The sequence below is a fragment of the Ambystoma mexicanum genome, chromosome 7q (genome assembly GCF_040938575.1).
Source record: "Ambystoma mexicanum isolate Mex_15411 chromosome 7q, UKY_AmexF1_1, whole genome shotgun sequence".
NCBI lineage: Eukaryota > Metazoa > Chordata > Amphibia > Caudata > Ambystomatidae > Ambystoma > Ambystoma mexicanum.
Genome location: NC_090941.1, coordinates 666,961,070 through 666,980,067, shown reverse-complemented (window position 1 = coordinate 666,980,067; position 18,998 = coordinate 666,961,070).

Sequence of the window (18,998 nt, the reverse complement as noted above, 5' to 3'; positions counted from 1 at the left end):
CCGAATTGTGAGTTGCTTCTTGCATTTTTAACTCTTCGGGCGGTCATGTTCATGGGGTTAAGGAGGGGCAATCCAGGGACCCTCTCTTCTGGGTGACTACAGCAAAACAAAATAGGTGATGGCTAGAAGGTTTAGAATTAACCTTAACCTCTGGCATTGCTCTGGGCAACCAAGCCTGGTATTTTTCCTTTTGTAATGGCTTGGTAAGCGAAGAATGAGGGTGTAGAGAAAAATACTGCCTCATGCTCTGACATCACAAATATCCAAGAATCCAGTTGCACTTGAGAAAACCTACTCCCTCCTACCCGAGTCCCTAAATATAAATGTCCCCGTCCAGAGGAGTCCTGTCCATCTGACCTTGGGTTAGTGGGAATTCTAGTGCAGTATTATGCTCCTTTTGCGACCCTGCAATCTCCCTTCGACCACCGCAAGCCAAACGCTAAACCACAAGCACAATGACAACAATGACAAGTTGGCAGTCGTATCAGCCATACATTACAACCCCCATCCACTGGGTGGACCATGGGTATACTCAGTAGATAAGTCATAGATTCAAATGAGGTTATGTAAAAATTGCAATACATCAGCAGCAATGAGAAGGTAACAGTATCCTGAAATATCTTTCTGAAACATATGGTATGAAGACCATCTCTTGCAAATCAAAGTCTAACACATACATGAGGATATATCAATGAAGAGCTTGTCATTGTAAAGAGTAGTGCATCATGTAGTAATATAAATGTTTGTGTTGTACAGGACCTGCCATTGTTTTATTATGCAGTCTTCTGAGATTGAATGCCTTGATTGTGCAGGTAAATGAGTCCATTTTGTAATTAGAATAACACAGAAGTGTTCCTTTGCATCTATTCTTGTACTTAGGTCCAGTACTAACAAAGGAAAAGGTTTTGGCTTTTGAATACCTTTTATGTAAGGTAAGTGGTCTTGTATAGCACCCTGCTGTCACTATTAGTGGCCTTGCTGTGCTTGGCACTATAACAAAAAAATTAGCTATGGCAGGTCTTTCTTTTCTTTGAGTGTTCTTTATGGTGTTATGTTTATTTCCACTTCACAACCGTTCACAGTGTTCATAGTAAATTGAGGTGTAGAACAGTTTTTCAGTTAGTAGACACAAGACGGTTAGATATTTATTGTTTACAGGAAGCCCATTTAAAGAGAATTATAAAGAATGGAGAAGCAAAGGGAAATATGGGAATCCTTTTGGTCTGGGATAATAGTAATCGGAGCAGTTTTTGGATCTTGGACTTTGCATTGGACTTTGATTTTATAGGCATTTTCTTTCTTTGGAACACAACATCTACAATATATTACATGCATTTGAACTTTTTCGAACTACATAATTATCTTATTCTATGAAAAAAAGGAAAAACATATTAAAATAGACTCAAAGAATAACAATGAACTTAGAGTGAGAACTCACACAGGTCCTTCCAGTTGTTTGTATTATCACACCCAGACGAACATTTTCCTCACAGATTGAATATGTAACATTCCATATGAAACAAGCTAAAACGGGTAGCCTGCTTTTTAATTCATTATCTGGTGGCCATGCGATTGTACCAGCTTTAATAATTTATGAGGCAAAGTCTTGTAGGTATTACCCAATCCTATGCAGGGGTACAGACTATAAATAAGCTTCTTCCTCTGAAGAAAATCGAACATAAATTGTTGAAATCCATATTGGGTGTTTCAGCATTGTTGTCTAAGTAACTATTGTATTATGAGACCCAGCAGATTGCAGTGAGATTTGAGCTTCAATATACTCCTCTTCAATTATGACTTATTGATATGGATCTAGGTATCCTTTTTCACAAATGGAATCAATTAATTTAAAATATAACAACTTGCTGAGACAGGACATACAACTGAAAGTAGTGTTTATTTTTATGACTTCTGAGCAGCGATAACCAATGATTAAAGCTTACTTATTTCTTCTAATGAGGACAGCTATTTACCATTGTGTATAATAGCTATGCAAGGAAAATTATTACTTGTTTACATTTTTAGCATCTTCCCTTATTAAATGGACAAGCGTGGAATAAACAACAATCAACTTTTTGTAATTGTGATAATAGGTCAAAAGAATCAAATGTGAATATGCTATTATTTTGTAATTTGTACATTCCTCCCTATAAATGCTTTTTACTCCCTATATTGGATCTTTGAATTTGAGCCAATGTAGAGTGGCCTATTATTATATCATGCAGGCTCAAGATCCCAGAATTTGTTGGGGGATGGAGTGCTTTTTGATTGTGGCAATGAAAATTAGAGAGGGGAATTTTAATTGTTTATATATTAACATAATGATGTTTTTGCATGCTTGTTTATTTTATTTTGTTATCTCATCTATTTATTGTATTGTTGTTTATGTATGACTTTGATACATTTTATCTGAATAAACTCTAATTTAGCTACTTAATTAAGAATCCTATAATGTTAGTTTCTTTGAAGGTTGTAAGAATACATTTTACAGATGATGGTAAAACACATCTAATGAAATCCGATTCGATAGGGAATCAAGATCATTAGCTACAATTTCAGATTGTAAATTGGAAGGATTGTTTCAGGAAATTAACCCAGGAGAACAAACCTTTATATGGCAATCAGGTGCAGGCAATTAGAAGCTGTGAACTGATTATGAGGGTAGAGGGTAGAGCACTAGAAAAGCTAGATCACTGCTCTGATCATGGTAGTTGTAAGGGGTGAGTCCTGCTGCCGGTTCGTTGGTTCTCAGGAGACAGTGCTCTTTTGTCCCAATTAGTAGTAGAGAATGGTTTGTAAGAACCGCATGCACCTGGGCACTAGATATTAAATGCTAAAGGTTTGTCCGATTGGTGATGAGCTCCAATGTAGTGGCTCTGCTGAGTAGCCTGTGACCGCTCATCTTGTTTGCAGAGGCCTTGCTGGCCTAACCGCTTTCTACTTAGCACAGCCACTACATTGGAGCTCATCAACCAACTTATATGCCTTGAACCTCTTACAACCCACCTTGATAAAGACCCCTGTTGGCTCGAACCAGGTGTCAGCGCTCTGTATGTTAATAAACCAGCACCCAAACCAAACTGAGTTGACAAGACTTCTAATTTTCTTACTCTAGATGCTCATCCCAATTGGACAAACCTTAAGCATTTAATATCCAGCGCCCAGGTGCATGCAGTCCTTACAAACCCTTAAGTGTGGGCATGATCATCATTTGGTCAAAGCCTGGCTGTATTTGCAGGAGATGAATATATATGGAAGGAGTGTGTGGAAGTGGAAAGGTATTTAAAGATTGTATTGAAGGTTTGAAGTGTTGGAGGACATTGCAGGGTTTTTACAGAAGATGTCTGAAAATGTGAGTTTACATATAAATGCTATTACATATGGTTTGGGTAAGATTTTCAGTTTGACCTACTGGAAGTCTTTAAAGTTCCCTTTCAGAGTTAGGGAAAGTGATAACAACATTGCTGTATAAAAACAGGAAGACATCAGTTTACTAAAAATTAAAGTCTGATTACCCTTTGAACTTCTGATTATATGCAAGAATATTGGCAAGAAGGTTTAGTGAATTAAGGCAATCTTGACAAGTGTGTGCATTGCTGAGTAGGAAGGTGCTATAAGTATTATGAATGAAAGAGTTTACCGTTGTGTGTTAAAAAGTGTGATTTGGAGAAGGCATATGACAGATTTGCACATTTATTTATTTAAAGATTTACATTATTTAGGCTTTCCACATGTTTATTGAATAAGCGAAATGGTATTTATTTGAATATTAAAAGCAGATTTTTTTAATTGACCCTTGTTCACTTGTGTTTTATCAAAAGTGAAATAAGACAAATGTGTCCATTGCTGGCCAATCGTTTAATATGCTGTTTGGACGTTTTTGGAGATTTAATCAAATAAGATGGAGATGTGGAAGGTGTACCTATAAGCAGGCCTTTGAATCAGCAAGTAAGGCATATATTGTAAATAAACAACAACATGACCCCTTTTGACAGATCAGTGTACTGTGCTAGCAGAACTATAATTCATATGTGGATGTGTTGTACGTTATCAGGTTCAAAACTGAATAAGGGCATATTTATTTGTATGCTGTAAGGGAGTTGGGCAGAAGCACCAATACCAGAGATTAAAGGCTCAGTTGATTTTATTCAGATTTTGGGGATTAAGTTTGATGAATTGGAGGAGGTGCTTTCAACTGCAATAATAAAGAGGCATTGATTGCAATGACATTTGGCCCATGGGCTATGAGGGAATTAATGATTGAGGGAAAAGTTTTAATCATAAAAGACGTTTTAATACCATTTGTATTTCATCTAGCAGTGGCGTTTCCACCATCTAGGAATGTCTTGCAAGTGATAGTGAGGTAAATGATGTTCTTCTTTGGAAGGGGGTTTGGAAATGTTAAGAAGGGAAGTGGTTGTTAAACCAAAGTAATGTGGTGCGAAAGGTTCCTTGATTTTAGCAGTGTTTTATTTTAAACTATCTAATAGTTAAACCTGTGTTGAAAACAAAGCCTCAGAAATTGCTGGATATTATTTGGCAGGTGTATTTCGATCTTAAAAGATGAAAAAACCTACATTACTGAAATCTTTCTGTTTTAGTGCCTCAAAACGTTATGTATTCATTTAAACTGTGATTATAGCATTGGATTTATGTTTACAAGAAAAAGTCATTTGGAAGAATTTTAAAACCACTTTGTTCTAGTGGCGGATTGCCATTTGGCAAGGGCGTTGGAGCCATGGCTATTTGTTTGTTATTTAGTTTATAAAATGATGTAGATAATTCCATCTCCAAAAGGGTAATCTACTGATCAGATTCCCCTTTCATGAGCTCCATGCCAAGAGTGTAGTGCGTACTTGTGTCCAGCGGCATCAGTAGCCTGATCTGAAGCATCTGCTCGACCAATGGCACAGAGCAGGTTCAGAGGTCACAGATACCCATTGGACAGCTGCATTGACAAACATGTTTCTGCAGTGCAGGGGCTACATTTTAAATATACACCTCTGTTAGATCACCCTATAATGTCGAGTCCACCTCCTGGTGGCAGAATAATCTTTAAATATGAGCCATACCTGATTTATGATAAGGTGGATGGAATTCTCAAAATGATTACAGCCACAGCAATTTGATATCGTACATGTGTCAGCCCTGTGAGCCATGCTCAACTACGGAGGGAGTATGTGTATTCTCCTCGGACAGATTGGACCGTTACACTCATGGCAGGACTGTACCCTCAGGGCATTGTCTCTCTTGTTCCTTTTCAAGGATAGGTAACACCCTTTCTAGATGACAGCCACTCCACAGAAAGCTGGCCTGGGAATCGGATTCAAAGGACACACCCATTCACAAAAGGCTTGGCCTCACACGCTGCATTTCAAATGGCCTGCGATCCTATTGAGAAGGGAAGGGTTAATGTAGAGAGGGGGAACTCTGTACAGATGAAGGAAGATTCCACCATCCTGTTTCTCCCTGGCCCTCTTTCTCTTTCCTGTCCTCTCCACTTCCTCTAGAACAAAGCACTTTGGGTGTGTTGTTAGAAGGGCAAAGTCCACATCTTTTATGAACAGGGATTGGACTCCTAATTCAGACTAGCTTTAGTCGAATAAACTGTAGAATGTTACCTTTAACTGAATGGGTCTGACGCCACTTCTTTGAATCATCTTTTGGATTTCAAACTTTCAAGATGATTTCAATGGACCTCTGTTGGGAGATTTAATCTCTCTGAAGTGCTACACCAGTGAGGTGAAGATTGAGGGCCTGATTTACAAAAATGTTTTAACATGGGAAAATCCCACTGAAACATTTTTTCTAGTCAGGCCCAGTGTGTCCAAGGCAGAGGCGAGCTCTGTCAACTAACCGAACCAAGGGGCCATTGGGAGTGACCTGATGCTGGGACAAGACCTGCCTCTCTGCCAGCCACCACCGCACCGACTGCTGTAGTTGTAGACCAGCCTCCCTAGTTATTGTCAGAACAGGAACAAGGAACAAAACATATCCTTTGAGCCCCTGGATTGGAACTGACAGTAACCAGAGGACCAAGACAGCCAGGAAACCTGCATTCTTAATGCCAAACCAGCTTGACACTGCTCCCCATCTAGAACAACATGACTGATACTCCTGATCTGCTGAACTGCACCTTCGAATCAGTTCGCCGTCACACAGCACCAGCTGAGCACAACGTTGCCCCGGCTCAAACCTGAAGCTCATTGTTGCAACCCCCTGTCTTCAAACCATCTCTTTGAACCACCAGCATCTTCACTGCAGATCTTCATCGGCAATCGACCAGACCCTGGATAGGCCTTTGAACTGTGATCCTCAAACACTCGAGCCATGCATCCAGTCACCAGCTGCTTCATTGGTGAACACTGGTGAACCAACACTGGTGGCCCTCCCAATCCACAACAAACTTCAGTTTGATGCCTGCTCCCCATCTGGAAGAACCCCGCTGACACAGTCAAACCCAATTCAAACTACTGGAACAGCACCAACACGCCTGGTTCGACGCTATCAAACCACCAGGAACCCTAAGATGGGACTATTAACTCTTAACTGCACCATTGGTCCAGTTGTAGGCCCCAGAGACTGGTTGGGTCACTAAATCTCTTCTTACCTTAAAGAAACATATCCTTTTACAAGAACATTGTGGTCTTTACTTGCATAACACCTGTGACCATTCTCCAGGTATCGTCACTTCTCCTAAAGGGGGAGCCCTTTCCCATGACACTATGGAGGTGCGTCTAGTACCCTAGGGGTTGTTTCATGCGGTAGGGCCTCATGGGGAGGGACTTCCCCTCTGGGGGATGATCACCTTCGGTACAACCCATTGTATAACATCACACCCTCACATGCCATATCCCAGCCTCCATTGAAAACCACTATAATGAAAGTAAACCAATGTATTTCTGTACCCACTACATGAACATTAGCAAGTAGCATACCTAGATAGAATTTGAATGTTAGCAAGTACCACATTTAAATAGAATTGTGAACGTTAGCCTGCACCAGACCCAGACAGAATTGTGAATGATAACAATTACCACATTTAAATAGAATCATGAACATTAGCCTGCACCGGATCTAGACAGAATTAGGATTGTGAACATTCGCCCGAATATTAGCCATTGCCACATCTACACTGCATTGGGAATATTGACAATGCCACATTTAGATAGAATTGTGAAAGCTAGCTTCATCCGCATCTAGACAGGTTTTGAATGCGGGCCAGTGCCACATATGAATATAATAGTGAATATTGGCATGCATCATATATAGACAGGATTGTGAATATTATCCAGTGCCAGATCTAGATAGAAATGCAAAGATATTTGCAAGCCACGCCTAGAAAGAACACATCGAAATTCAGCACTTATCACCTCTAGCTAGCGAGGCCAATAACCAGCCCACTAACAATCTCACCCCTCTGCATACATCTCCCAAACACTAACCAAACACAACCACAGCCTAAAGCACAACAAACCACACAAAGTTGACTACACTACAACAAAACAAACCACACATAGCTTCGCACAACGGCACACGACGCTACCGACCGGTAAAGCACCCCCAAGCTCAGCGAACAGTGTTAACCGAACTGAAGCAGCCAACAGCACAGCATGGCTCTCTTGCACTTATCACGCTCGTTCCCACTAACTTCACCTCCCACCCCCTTATGCGCTTCAGATCCGCCAGAGCGCCAGGGGACCACTCCGCTGGTGATAGTGCACGGTACAAATATCCTTTAACATTAACATTAGTGTCAAGGGTATGATATGATATGGCATTGATAACGTGCCTATACACAAGTGTTTCAAGGCGCGACGAGGCAAGGGAGGGGGAACAGAGGGAAGACAGAGACAACTATCTCACTAGGCCAGGTGACATTGAGATTGTGCAAGTGCAGGGGAGAAGGGGGAGGGGAAAAGTGTGAGGGGGCAGCGCAGTATATGGGATCAACAGTAAAAATAAATAAAAACCAATGAATAAAAAGTGCAGCCAGCTCGTGGCAAATGCAAGGGAAAGTCCAGACATGAAGTGTCAAGTGCTGGTAGAGGACTGTAGGGATAGAGAAACAGCCCCTGAGTTCAAGGGTTGCCAGGGGGCAGTGCAGGTGTGCAACTGGCAGGGAGGGGACCCGGGCCAGACATCAGAGGTTAGCCAGGTGACCAATGCAGTTTCAGTTTAAGCCAGGAGTTCAGCAGGGAAGAGGAAGAGAGAAAGCAGAAACAAAGAGGAAGGTCTTGAGGTGCTTCCAGAACCAGAGATGGTTCTCCTCAAGTTTCAGAGAGGCAGGGAGGCTGTTCCAGAGGGAAGCCCCAGCCGAAGAAAGAGATCTACAACCAAGACAAAAAATACTAGGACGAAGAAGAGCACAGAAAACATGAGGATTACTGAATGTGCTAGTACTGAGACAAGGTGGCTCACAGGAAGGATGAGGAATACCAAGAAGCCATTGACAGCAGGTATTGATGTTACGCTTGGGTGGAGTAAGCCCTATGAAGTGGAAAGAGAAGAAGGACTTGTCATCTTCCTCCCTCATCGGAGAACCTGGGAGTTTCGAAGTCTGCACTCGACTCAAAGAGCGGGCTCTGTAGAGGATGCTAGTGAGTGGCTGAGAGAGTCTGTGATGGGTCCTGCATCGGCAGGATAGAGCCCTGCGGAAGCAAGTGCGGCGGTGGCAGGACCTACAGGAGGAGGTGGACTGTGCAGTCCCAAAATGGTGCAGAGAGTGCAAGCAGCCCCAGCACATGAAGCCTCTGCAGAAGCAGTAACAAAGCAGGAAGCTGCAGGAAGCGGGTAGGAGACCAACCCCAGTCACTGGAGAGAGCAGCGCTGTGCGAGCAAGTACCAAAAGGTAACGGGAAGCACAGGCAGACCTGTAGGGACGTGGGGGAGTGGAGAGGTCACTGCTTCATGCCGGCGTAAGCTTAAGGCCTATCAGAGAACCATCAAGGTGAAGAGTGCATCCAAGGAAATCTTCCTCGTACCAGTCGCAGACATGAGTCCACTGACCACCAAGAAGGGTCTGGGACCCAACAGAAAAGAGTCAAGCATCCAAGGAAATCTTCCTCGTACCAGTGGCAAAGATAAGCCAACTGACCACTAGAGAAGGGTCTGGGACCCCAAGCATCTAAGGAAATCCTCCTTGTACCAGTTGCAGAGAGATAAGCCTACTGACCACCAAAGAACAGTCTGGGACCGAAATAACGGGGAAAAGTGCCAAGATAAGACCAAAGTTGAAAAATAACTTCCAAACACCAGGACACATTCTCCTGGTGAGGAAAGCGAATCCTTTCAAGTACACTGATGAGACACCATGGGAAGGGAGTCATTGCCCCTGACCTTTCTGTGAACCGTATTGGAGAAGTGCAGACCAGTACCATTCTTCTGGCCCAGAAAGTTGATTGTACAAGGTGTTGGAATTACAAGCTAGGGCGATGTAGCCATTCCGCCTGGCATCCGTTTGTAAGAAGAAATTGTAGGGACGCCACCCATATACCGCTACAAGCCAGGGGAAGAGGGCCAATCTTCCTGGTACCTTTTTGCAAGAGAAAACTTTGGAAATGACACACATACATCAGGAGAAGGGAGTCTCCTGGAAAAGGAACATTCTGTTGGATTATAATGTAATCACAGTGTTTGACTTAAATATAAACCTTTCACAAATTACATTAGAACATTAAAACATATACATAATTAATCTTTTTAAAAACCTTAATAAGGAAAAACAGATACAGACAAAGGAAAACGAAAGAATAATTAAAAAAAGACAAAAAATAATATCATATGTCAGCTAACACTAAACAGTTACTACTCGTAACTCTTACCCTTCACCCTCCACTTTTATTCCTTGGGAGCTGTCCTCGAAGAAATTAATCAGTACAATCGTTGTTGTCACACTATTTCCACAGATCATCCTCATCCACCACTCATCTGTGCATGCCGTTTTTAATTTAAAAAAAATCTTCACCAATCACACATTTATTTTTTCCGTGAGACCCGGGCAGACTAAAATCAAATGATAGTGTCTCATTAGTATCACAGCTAGTACAAAATCTGCAATTCAAGTCGACCCCCTTCCATTGATTCCTCGCAATTAGAATCTCTTTTGTAGGGTACAAATTCAACCTGAATCTTAGAAATGTTGATTGAAGGGAACTGCTAGGGAACAATCTCATATTTCTCGGCAATGTATTGTGACGCTGACAGCCCACTTTAAAATTCTGATATAACTTATATTCAGATCTCATGTCTATTGTCTCCAACCAATCCTTCTTCCAAATTTTAGTTTGATCTGCAGTAGGGTTGGTATGTAGAATTACCTCTGATATACCTAACTCCTTCAAAATTGCGGCACATGCCAATTTCCATGTCTTTAAGATTCACTCTGGGAGGCTAATGTCTCCTTCAGTATCTGAAAGCCTCTCACCGATGATTCACAAATGCATTTCCGGTACAAGGACAGGGACTTCCGTTCCACCAATGCACGCATTGATGTAAGGCCCAGCTCATACTTTATTACTGACATCAGTGTACCTCTTGGCGGACCCAAAACCTTTCTCCAAAATAAACCGTCAAGAACCGCCCACCAAGAGTAAGCGGTTGACAAGAACACTTCGGCAGCATATGTCAATACAGCAATCACCTTCATCTTATAAAAGGTTATTACTGGTATTATTGAAAACAGACAGAACCTCTTTAGAAATACACAGCCCTGTGCTGCTAGATGGTTAACCTTAATTTCAATTGCTCTATTCTTGGTAGGTCATTTAAACTGATATTTACCATCATACCTAAATAGACAAAGAATTTTACTGTTGATTTTCATTCCTTGTTTAGGAATCATGTGGGCGTATAACTCCTTCTCCCTGAAGCAGGTTTGAGTATCAACATTTTTGTTTTAGGCACATTGATTCTCAGCAGCCTATTCCTTTCAACATAGGACTGTAAACCTTAGTAGACCCATACAATCCAACCGTACTCTTACTTATTTATTTAGGTATTTATATAGCACACCCTATCCAAAGGTATCTGGGTGCATTCTTGGTATCAGCGGTTACATTACAGAATGAAGTTACAATACATTATTGCATATAGGTAGGTTAAGGCACATGGGTGGTGCGATACAGTGGGAGCTCTGAGTTACAGAAATATTACAGTACAATACGTGCATAGTATTACATGATAAGAAAGGCATAACAGAAAAATTACATAGTGTAGTAGATCATGCATGTAGACAATGTAATACGGTTAGTGAGGTGAGGCTTGGGCCTAGGTACCAGGTTTTCCGTTTTTTTCTAAATGGCCAGTAGGACGGTTCTGCTCTTAATGTCAGGGGCATGGAGTTCCAGAGTTTCACCGCTTGGACTAGGAAACTGTTCCCACCAGAATTCTGTAGTTTGAATATCAGTACATTTAGGAGGTGAGCGTCGGTAAACCAGGTAGGTCTGTGGCTGAGATGTTTTGAGAATTTATTTGTGAGATATTTTGGAGCTACATTTGAGTTAGAGATAGTGTTTTAAACACAATCCTGTCTTGCACCAGGAGCGTTGCGTCTAGCCACTGAGATGTGACTAGTCTTCGGGATGTTGAGAGACACTCTCAATGCATTGTTCTGAAGAACTTGGAGTTTTTTTAAGTTACGACTGTTGGTTCCAACGTACAAGTTGTTGCAGTAGTCGAGTCTGAAAATTCTGAGGGCTCTGGACAAGGTAATACAGCTGTCAGATGACAGGAAGGGTCTACAAGCGTTTATTAGTTTTGAGGTCTAGGCAGCTGCTGATACAGTCACATTTACTTGCTTTGTTAGCGTGAGGGCTGAATTCAAGTATATGCCTAGCATTTTAACTTCTTTAGAAGCCTTGATGTTTATATTGTCAATATTGAAAGAATTAAATTGGTTGTCTAATTTTTTTAGTTGATTCTGTGAGCCAATGAGAAGTAGCTCGGTTTTGTCATTGTTAAGACAAAAGCCATGGGTGGCCATCCATGTCTGGATGATTTGGTACATTTCATTAAGTCTCTTAGAATCTTCGTCGTAAGAACCTGGGATGGGGGTGAGGATTTGGGTGTCATCTGCGTGGTTAGTGTAGGTGACACCCAAGTTGTAGTAATGGTTGAATAGTGGCATCGTAAAAATGTTGTATAGGGTGGGGACACACACAGGAACCTTGTGGAATGCCACAGTCAACAGAGGCAGGGTCGGCCGAGGCCGATGGTGGAAAGACCCTTATTGACCTGTTAGAGAGGAAGGACTGAATCCATTTGGAGGCTTTGGTAGAGAAATGGGCAGTCATGGTTAGGTGATTGCACATAACCTTGTGGTCAACCAAGTTAAAGGCTGCTGATAAGTCTAGCAGGAGCAGGAGAGCTAAATTACCTTTATCTATAATTTTGTCCATTTGCACTTTAAGGTCTAACAAGGATGATTCATTCCCGTGTCCTGGTCTGAAGCCTGATTGATGGAGACCTAGAAGGTTGTTTGATTCTATATAATTTTGTATTTGCAGGTAGGCTGCCCTGTCCAGTATTTTAAGTAAGAACGGAACAGTCATGATGCGCTGATAGTTCATAGGAATGTTAGGGACCACTGTTGTTTTTTTAGTAAAGGGAGGACCCAGGCATCTTTAAGGTTGGTCGGGGCCCTTGAGTTATTTGCCCTTTTTATTAATTCATAAATATCTTCTCTTTCCAAATTTAGTGACCAGTCCTGGTCTTCAGGCTCTTTCCGTAGCTCAGTCTTAACTTCTGGTGTGACAAAGAGGGCAGTTTAGTGGGTCACCCACTCAGCTTCAACAAGTGCATTCACTTGCAAGGCTTTAGGTGCGGAGCCCACTGAATTGATCAGCTGCCGATAATTCTCCTACATTCTTGTTGCGCCTATTTAAGAACAAGCTCTCTGAATCTTTTTGAACCATTCATCATCTGACCCAGTTCCTGTACTTGTGATGCTGTTTTTTCAACAGAATATCAGTCAGCGGGCCGTGAGCTGCCCTTATTTGCTTTAAGTCTAGTCCGAGCAGCCTTTTTTCTTGCACAATAGCTAAATTATAGACATGCTTGGGGGTACATTCATTTCTTCTGTTCGGACCCACCAAACATGCGAGCAGAGCTTGTCATTATTCTCCAGCTCCCCTCTAGAGCCGCATAGTCTATCTTATAAAATCCTTATTTCTCTAGTTGACATTCGCAGTAGGCTACAGCCCTGCATTACCTCTAACTCTGGGACAAAAAATTGTTTTGTCAATATAGTGTGAGTGGACCAAAGCATTGTAAAATATGTTGATCACTTCTTGTTGAAAATGTGGGACTGATCCTTGTAGGACCTTAGAGGGCAAGTCCACCCCAATTGGAGAGAGAGCCCCTGGCACATTTTCTTTGTAAACATCCTTGCAATTAGTCAGTATAACTACAGGGCCAGTCGACTCAGAGACCAGCCCTCGCCTCTCCTTTACTCAATTGGGATTTGCATTCACGTTTAAATACTTGCGGCACGGAACCACAGCACTTTCATTTGCCACTGCAGCAATTGTTTTCTTTTCCACACTCCTGTTAGATAGGGCGACTTTCTTAGGGAGAATTGAGCATTCATTATTAGGGAGTATTGATTCACTTAAGAGCTGTAGCTTACCTCGTGTACGAGGGATTGGATCAGTTTCCATATTAAAGTCTCGCTTGCCCTTCAAGCTTAGGACACCCTCAGCCTCTCCCCCAGCAATTCTGACAATCTCAGTGGATGCAGAGTATCTGACTGCACAACCTTCAGCCGGCCCACCTCAGACCACAGCAAACTACACTCTCAGCACACTCCACGCAGCGTTGGTGATTTTGAAAGGGTGAAACTGTAAGATTGGATGACAGTGAAGACAAACTCCCCAAACTCCAGAAGCAGCACAGCAGCACGACAATCAGGTAACTTATACCACAGCAAACCACACTCTCTGCACACTCCACCTGTTGGATTATTACTCTTTTAGTTGTAGTGTAAGGGCTAGAAGTAGGTTGTGACAAAGGACAGTGGACTTTGATTTCAACTGACAATCTGACAAATCCTTTAGTATTAGTTTGAGGCAGGGAAACCCCTCGTAGAGATAGGCATAGTGGTTTTTATTCACTACAATAAAAGTCTATAGCAACCAATATGCTACCTTTGTGTCAGCTTCCTTCTTCGACACCCTTACACACCCCTGATGCATTATTCAGAGTGCTATATTGTGCTTTCTTTGTTTATTCTCTGTTCATTACTCAGGGGTGGGCTTTGTGTAGTGTTTTTCTATTTGGGTATTTTCACAGATGGTGTGTTTTTATCAAAGTATATCTATTTTTATAGACCATTGATTGGACATTTTCTTTATTTTGGACTGTTATGCTTTGCATTTTGGGTCACTACTAAATCACATTCACACACTTCTTAAGAGCATAGCCGTCCCTCGGCCCACATTACCACAAAAGGCAAAGGTGTTACTTTACAAAGATGGCCACCATGGAAAGGGAAGGCGGTGCTCCATACGAAGCCCCTCTTCCTTTTCCATGGCGGCCGTTAGGAGCAGTGCGGAAGGTCCGACTTCCGCTGTGAGTGCCGCCGCTGCCAAAATAAGGTAAGTAGTGGGGGGAATAAAATAAACAGAGGCTGGGGGAAGATGGTGGCGGGGGAGCCAGCAGTCAGACAGCATGGAACGTGGGCTTTCACTGGCGGTTCAACCCCGCGTTCCTAGCCACCTGATTGGCTGGCACCCCCCGCCAGTGTCCTAATATGTTTTAATTCTAGTGCTATGGAACAAAACTGTTCTGACAAATGCTATAATCAAATATTTTATGTGGTTTCTTGTGGTCTCATACAGAAGGGATGTGATCAAGCAATTTGGGCTGGACTACCTCTTTTTGGGGGGTACTATGCCTGATTTGCATATGGTATTTCCACTTTCTGTAATGCCATGGTAGGCTGAAGAAGTGATGGTCTAGAGAGGGTTGCCAGAGTTATACCACAGGTTAAGATTAATTCAAAACCTTCCAGCCATCACTCTTCATTTTTGCTATAGTCACCCAGAGTGAGATGGGTATGCCCAGGCATGGGTCCTTAGTTTGCCTTACCTAGAGACCAAAGCTACATCTCACTGATAAGGCCCAACGAGGCAGGCACATTTCTAGGGTTGCTTGTGGTCTCATGCGGAAGACATGTGACCAAGCAGTTCAGGCTGGACTGCCCCTTTTGGGGTGGGTACAAACCTGATTTGCATATGATCTTTCCAATTTATGTAATTGCATGGCAGTGTAAAAACAAATGGTATGGAAAGTTGCTAGAGGTTAAGATTAATTCAAAACTATCCAATCAACACTTTTTTGTTTTGCTTGCGGCTGTGACCGCGAAGTTCCCAGGGCCTTCTATAGACCATTTCTCTCCAAAGTCCTCCGGTGCTTGCGGGACCAGCGCATTGGCAGGCTCATAACAATGGGTGGCCAGGATTTGCCCCCTAACAGTCATGATAACCTACAGGCAATTGTCACTGTGCCTGTAGGCAAAGACTGATGCCATTGCTGCAAAGCACACTGCTGAGCCAGCATCAGAGCCAATTATCTTTTGAGGTTGAGCGAAGTGCTCTGCTATTTCCTCTCGGTCTCTCAATGATGTGTGAGGCACAGACCCACCACTCATTGTGGATGGGCCCCCACTGCTACTGGGAGGGTTGTCTACATATTTACTAGCAAGATCTATATGGGAGGGGGGCAAGTGAAGGCCCGATTGACTTCATAAGTAATTTATGAATCATGTTCAAAGGATTTCATTAGATTGTTAAGTGGTTGTCTGGTTGCTGCCTGAGTATCTAAAAGAGCACTTTCAATAATAAATGCCTACTAAGAGATTCCTCTCAGAAACAGGAAAATGGATGAACACCAAATATGTTAAAAGAGGGGATAGTAGTCTCGCTATGTGTTGTGCGTGAGCTGGAATCAGCTTAAATACCCATCTGTGATGCCCTTTCGGAAACTATTTAGAACTCACTTTTCCTGTTGCTTAGACATACGTTGAGGGCCCAATTCGCACAGACTTACACCAGAGCAAATCTGGAGATGAAATGGGCCTCTTCAGGTGTGCTCCTGCTGCCTCAGACCTGATTCGCAGAGCCTAAAATTAGAGAAAATCCGAAGATGCATAGAGTATCTGTGAGATGCACTTGAGTGCATTTTTGTGAATCACATTTGCACACACGCTTCTGCACTATGCCCCAGGCAGATCCAGAGCTGCTCCAGTTTTAGGCTTTGTGAAAACAGTAAAATCCGTCAAGAGTACATATGAAATGGCCAGGGCGTCTCCTGATTTGCGCCAGTGCAGATCTTTGTGAATCTCGACCAGTCTTTTTTTCCAGCAGACTCCTAGGCTGCACTCAATAACCGTCAACAGCAGCGCCTAGAGACAATTTACTTTATAAAGGCACTAACTCACCTGCATCAATTTCCCTAGTTAATATGACATACCTCCTACACTTATGAATTGCTTAATTGATCATTTCACCCTCGGGATCCATGTGATATAATAATTGCCGCTGGAATCCATTTGCTCTCATTTGTCAGTGTTAAACACTGTCCTCTCCACTCAGAGGCAAGGTTCTTTTTTTGGACCAGAGGAAGGCGACACCTGGGGTTCCTGTTGTGGTTTGTCACCTGCATGTCATTTCTAGCCTCCATCAGCCTCAGGGGTGTTGCTAGGTCTGGAAAAGATCTGGGGCTACTCTAATTTTGGGACTGTCGGGAATGGGGGCTAGCTAACCTTTTTGGTTGTAACCCCTGAGCTTCTATCTGGGGCTACAACCAAAAGATCTGGGGCTATAGCCCCCTCAGTCCGCGCCATTAGCAACGCCTCTGACCAGCCTTGTAATGAAGTCAGCTAATCACACCTGCCGACGGAGTCCAGATTTTCTAATGCACCAGAAGTGGAAGGGGGTGCATTGGTGATGCGGCACACCAGACACGCAATTCATAAAATATTTATCTTAAAACAATAACGATGTCAGCCTGCCTGTTCATTCAAAAAATAATAGAACTGAAGGGTACACCGTGAGCTATCTGCCGTCTTCAATTTGGTGGACTCTGCCTCCTGTCCATTAGGCAACGTTATCCGTTCTGCAAAGCTATACACAGAACGTCATCAGTGGATAATGGATTGTGAAACATACATGGAATTAGGCAATTGAATTATTAAACATAATAGCTGGACGGAGTCTAGCGAAGTAATGCATGCTAGAAAAACCCTTAGAAATAGAAATTAATCACAGAGGTCAGTGAGTATGTTTGCAGCCGAGCTTTGGATCATGGCCTGTCTCTCTTGACAGACAGCAACGATGCTAATTGACTCTAGAAGGCAAAATGAAAAAGGCAGGGTCCAGCTAAGGGACTGTTGAAGGGCTGAAGCCAGACCGAATTTCCATTTTAATCCACACTGACTACTGATATAATAATAACATCATACCCTAGGACTGTGCCAGTTCAATTTATGTCTCTGTAGAATGTTTGGTTGCACACTGAATTTACAGCACTGTGCATAACTCGGCCTACGATTCATACTCTTAGTAATATTTTCCTGCCTCAAGGAGACAACAAAGGCTCAACACAATCCCAAGAAGCAAGAACAAAAGTGACAAGAAAAGCAGTTCAAAGGATAAGGATTGAAGTGCTGGATGCATCTCCACCAACACCCCCCTCTATATAGGGGGCATCTGATCTAGGGGGTTCTGTGTTCCTCCCACAGCAACACACAGTTTTCTGTTAAGGCGAAAGGGCACTGTCACAAAGTCCCAGGCCCTAGGCTTGAGAGTGGGCTTCTGGAGACCACAATTATCTCTCTGAAGTTGGCCCCTGAGTATGGAGGCCCTCCCTCCTACCCCCCAAGCTCACAAAAGTCCAACTAGCCTTTTTTGCTTGAGACTCTGAACAGCTCCAGGGAACCCTTTGCCTGGTGCGGAGAAGGCTTCTACTGCGTGTCTTTGAGGGTTTACTGTACCCACAAAGAGTAAAGTCTATGGCCCAGGTCAGAGAGAACTGGCTACTTTGACGACCCGTCAGAGAGGATTGGCGGTTAATATGAAAAAGACACTTTTGATAAGTAGATGAGATTTCATTCATGGGCCTGAGAGGGGCCATTACCGCAGGTATTTGCAGATCGCAGGTCACCATTGTAGAGTGGTTTCAGAAGAGACATTTGACAGCAGGTAATCCCCTCAAAATGTTCAAAAAGCCATTTGGTCCCCCCCAAATATTCCACTCCACTCTTTTTCTATCTCCTTGGGATTTAGGGAAGACTACGCACAGACTCGACCCGAAAAAAATGCTTTCCAAAATGAATATATATGTGTCATGGTTTGCAGACATTTTACTGTTAGGGTGAGCGCTGTGACTGATGAAATGAGCGCCAAGTCCCGTGTTTTTTACGCGCTCAGAAGGGTTTCAGCTTAAATCGCTCCCCAGAGGCTCATTTGGCAAATATAAAAGTCCGTTGTCACTCTTATATTCCAAAATGCTCTATGATTTTATGCAAAGTTGTGTTCTGCTATTTGTTCCCCATGCCATTTTACATGAGGGTAATGTACTAATTGGGGCTTATAGTAAAAGTAGCAATGCAGTAACATAATTCGCATAAGTACAACTGCCTTGTCTCTTCCCCCATGTCCCCCCAACCCTATTTTTTTTCCTCCCAATACCTATTATGTTCTGTATGTATAGTGGTGAAAATTCTAATAAAAAGATATGTTGAAAAAAAAAAGCAGATGCGAAAGTCTTTCTTCAGTCTTTCACTGCTCTGGGGCATTGTTACAATCTTTTGCAGTCAGATTGGGAGAGGGGGGGGGGTCGCTTGGGGAGAAATCACTTTGCACAAACATCTACCTGTATGCCTGCATGAGATTTTCATGCAGGCATCAAAGTAATGGATGCCTATGAAATCCACCCAACGTTAGCAACTGCTAAAAGCAAGTGGATTGCACAGGAAACCGCTGTAAATGCCGGCTTCA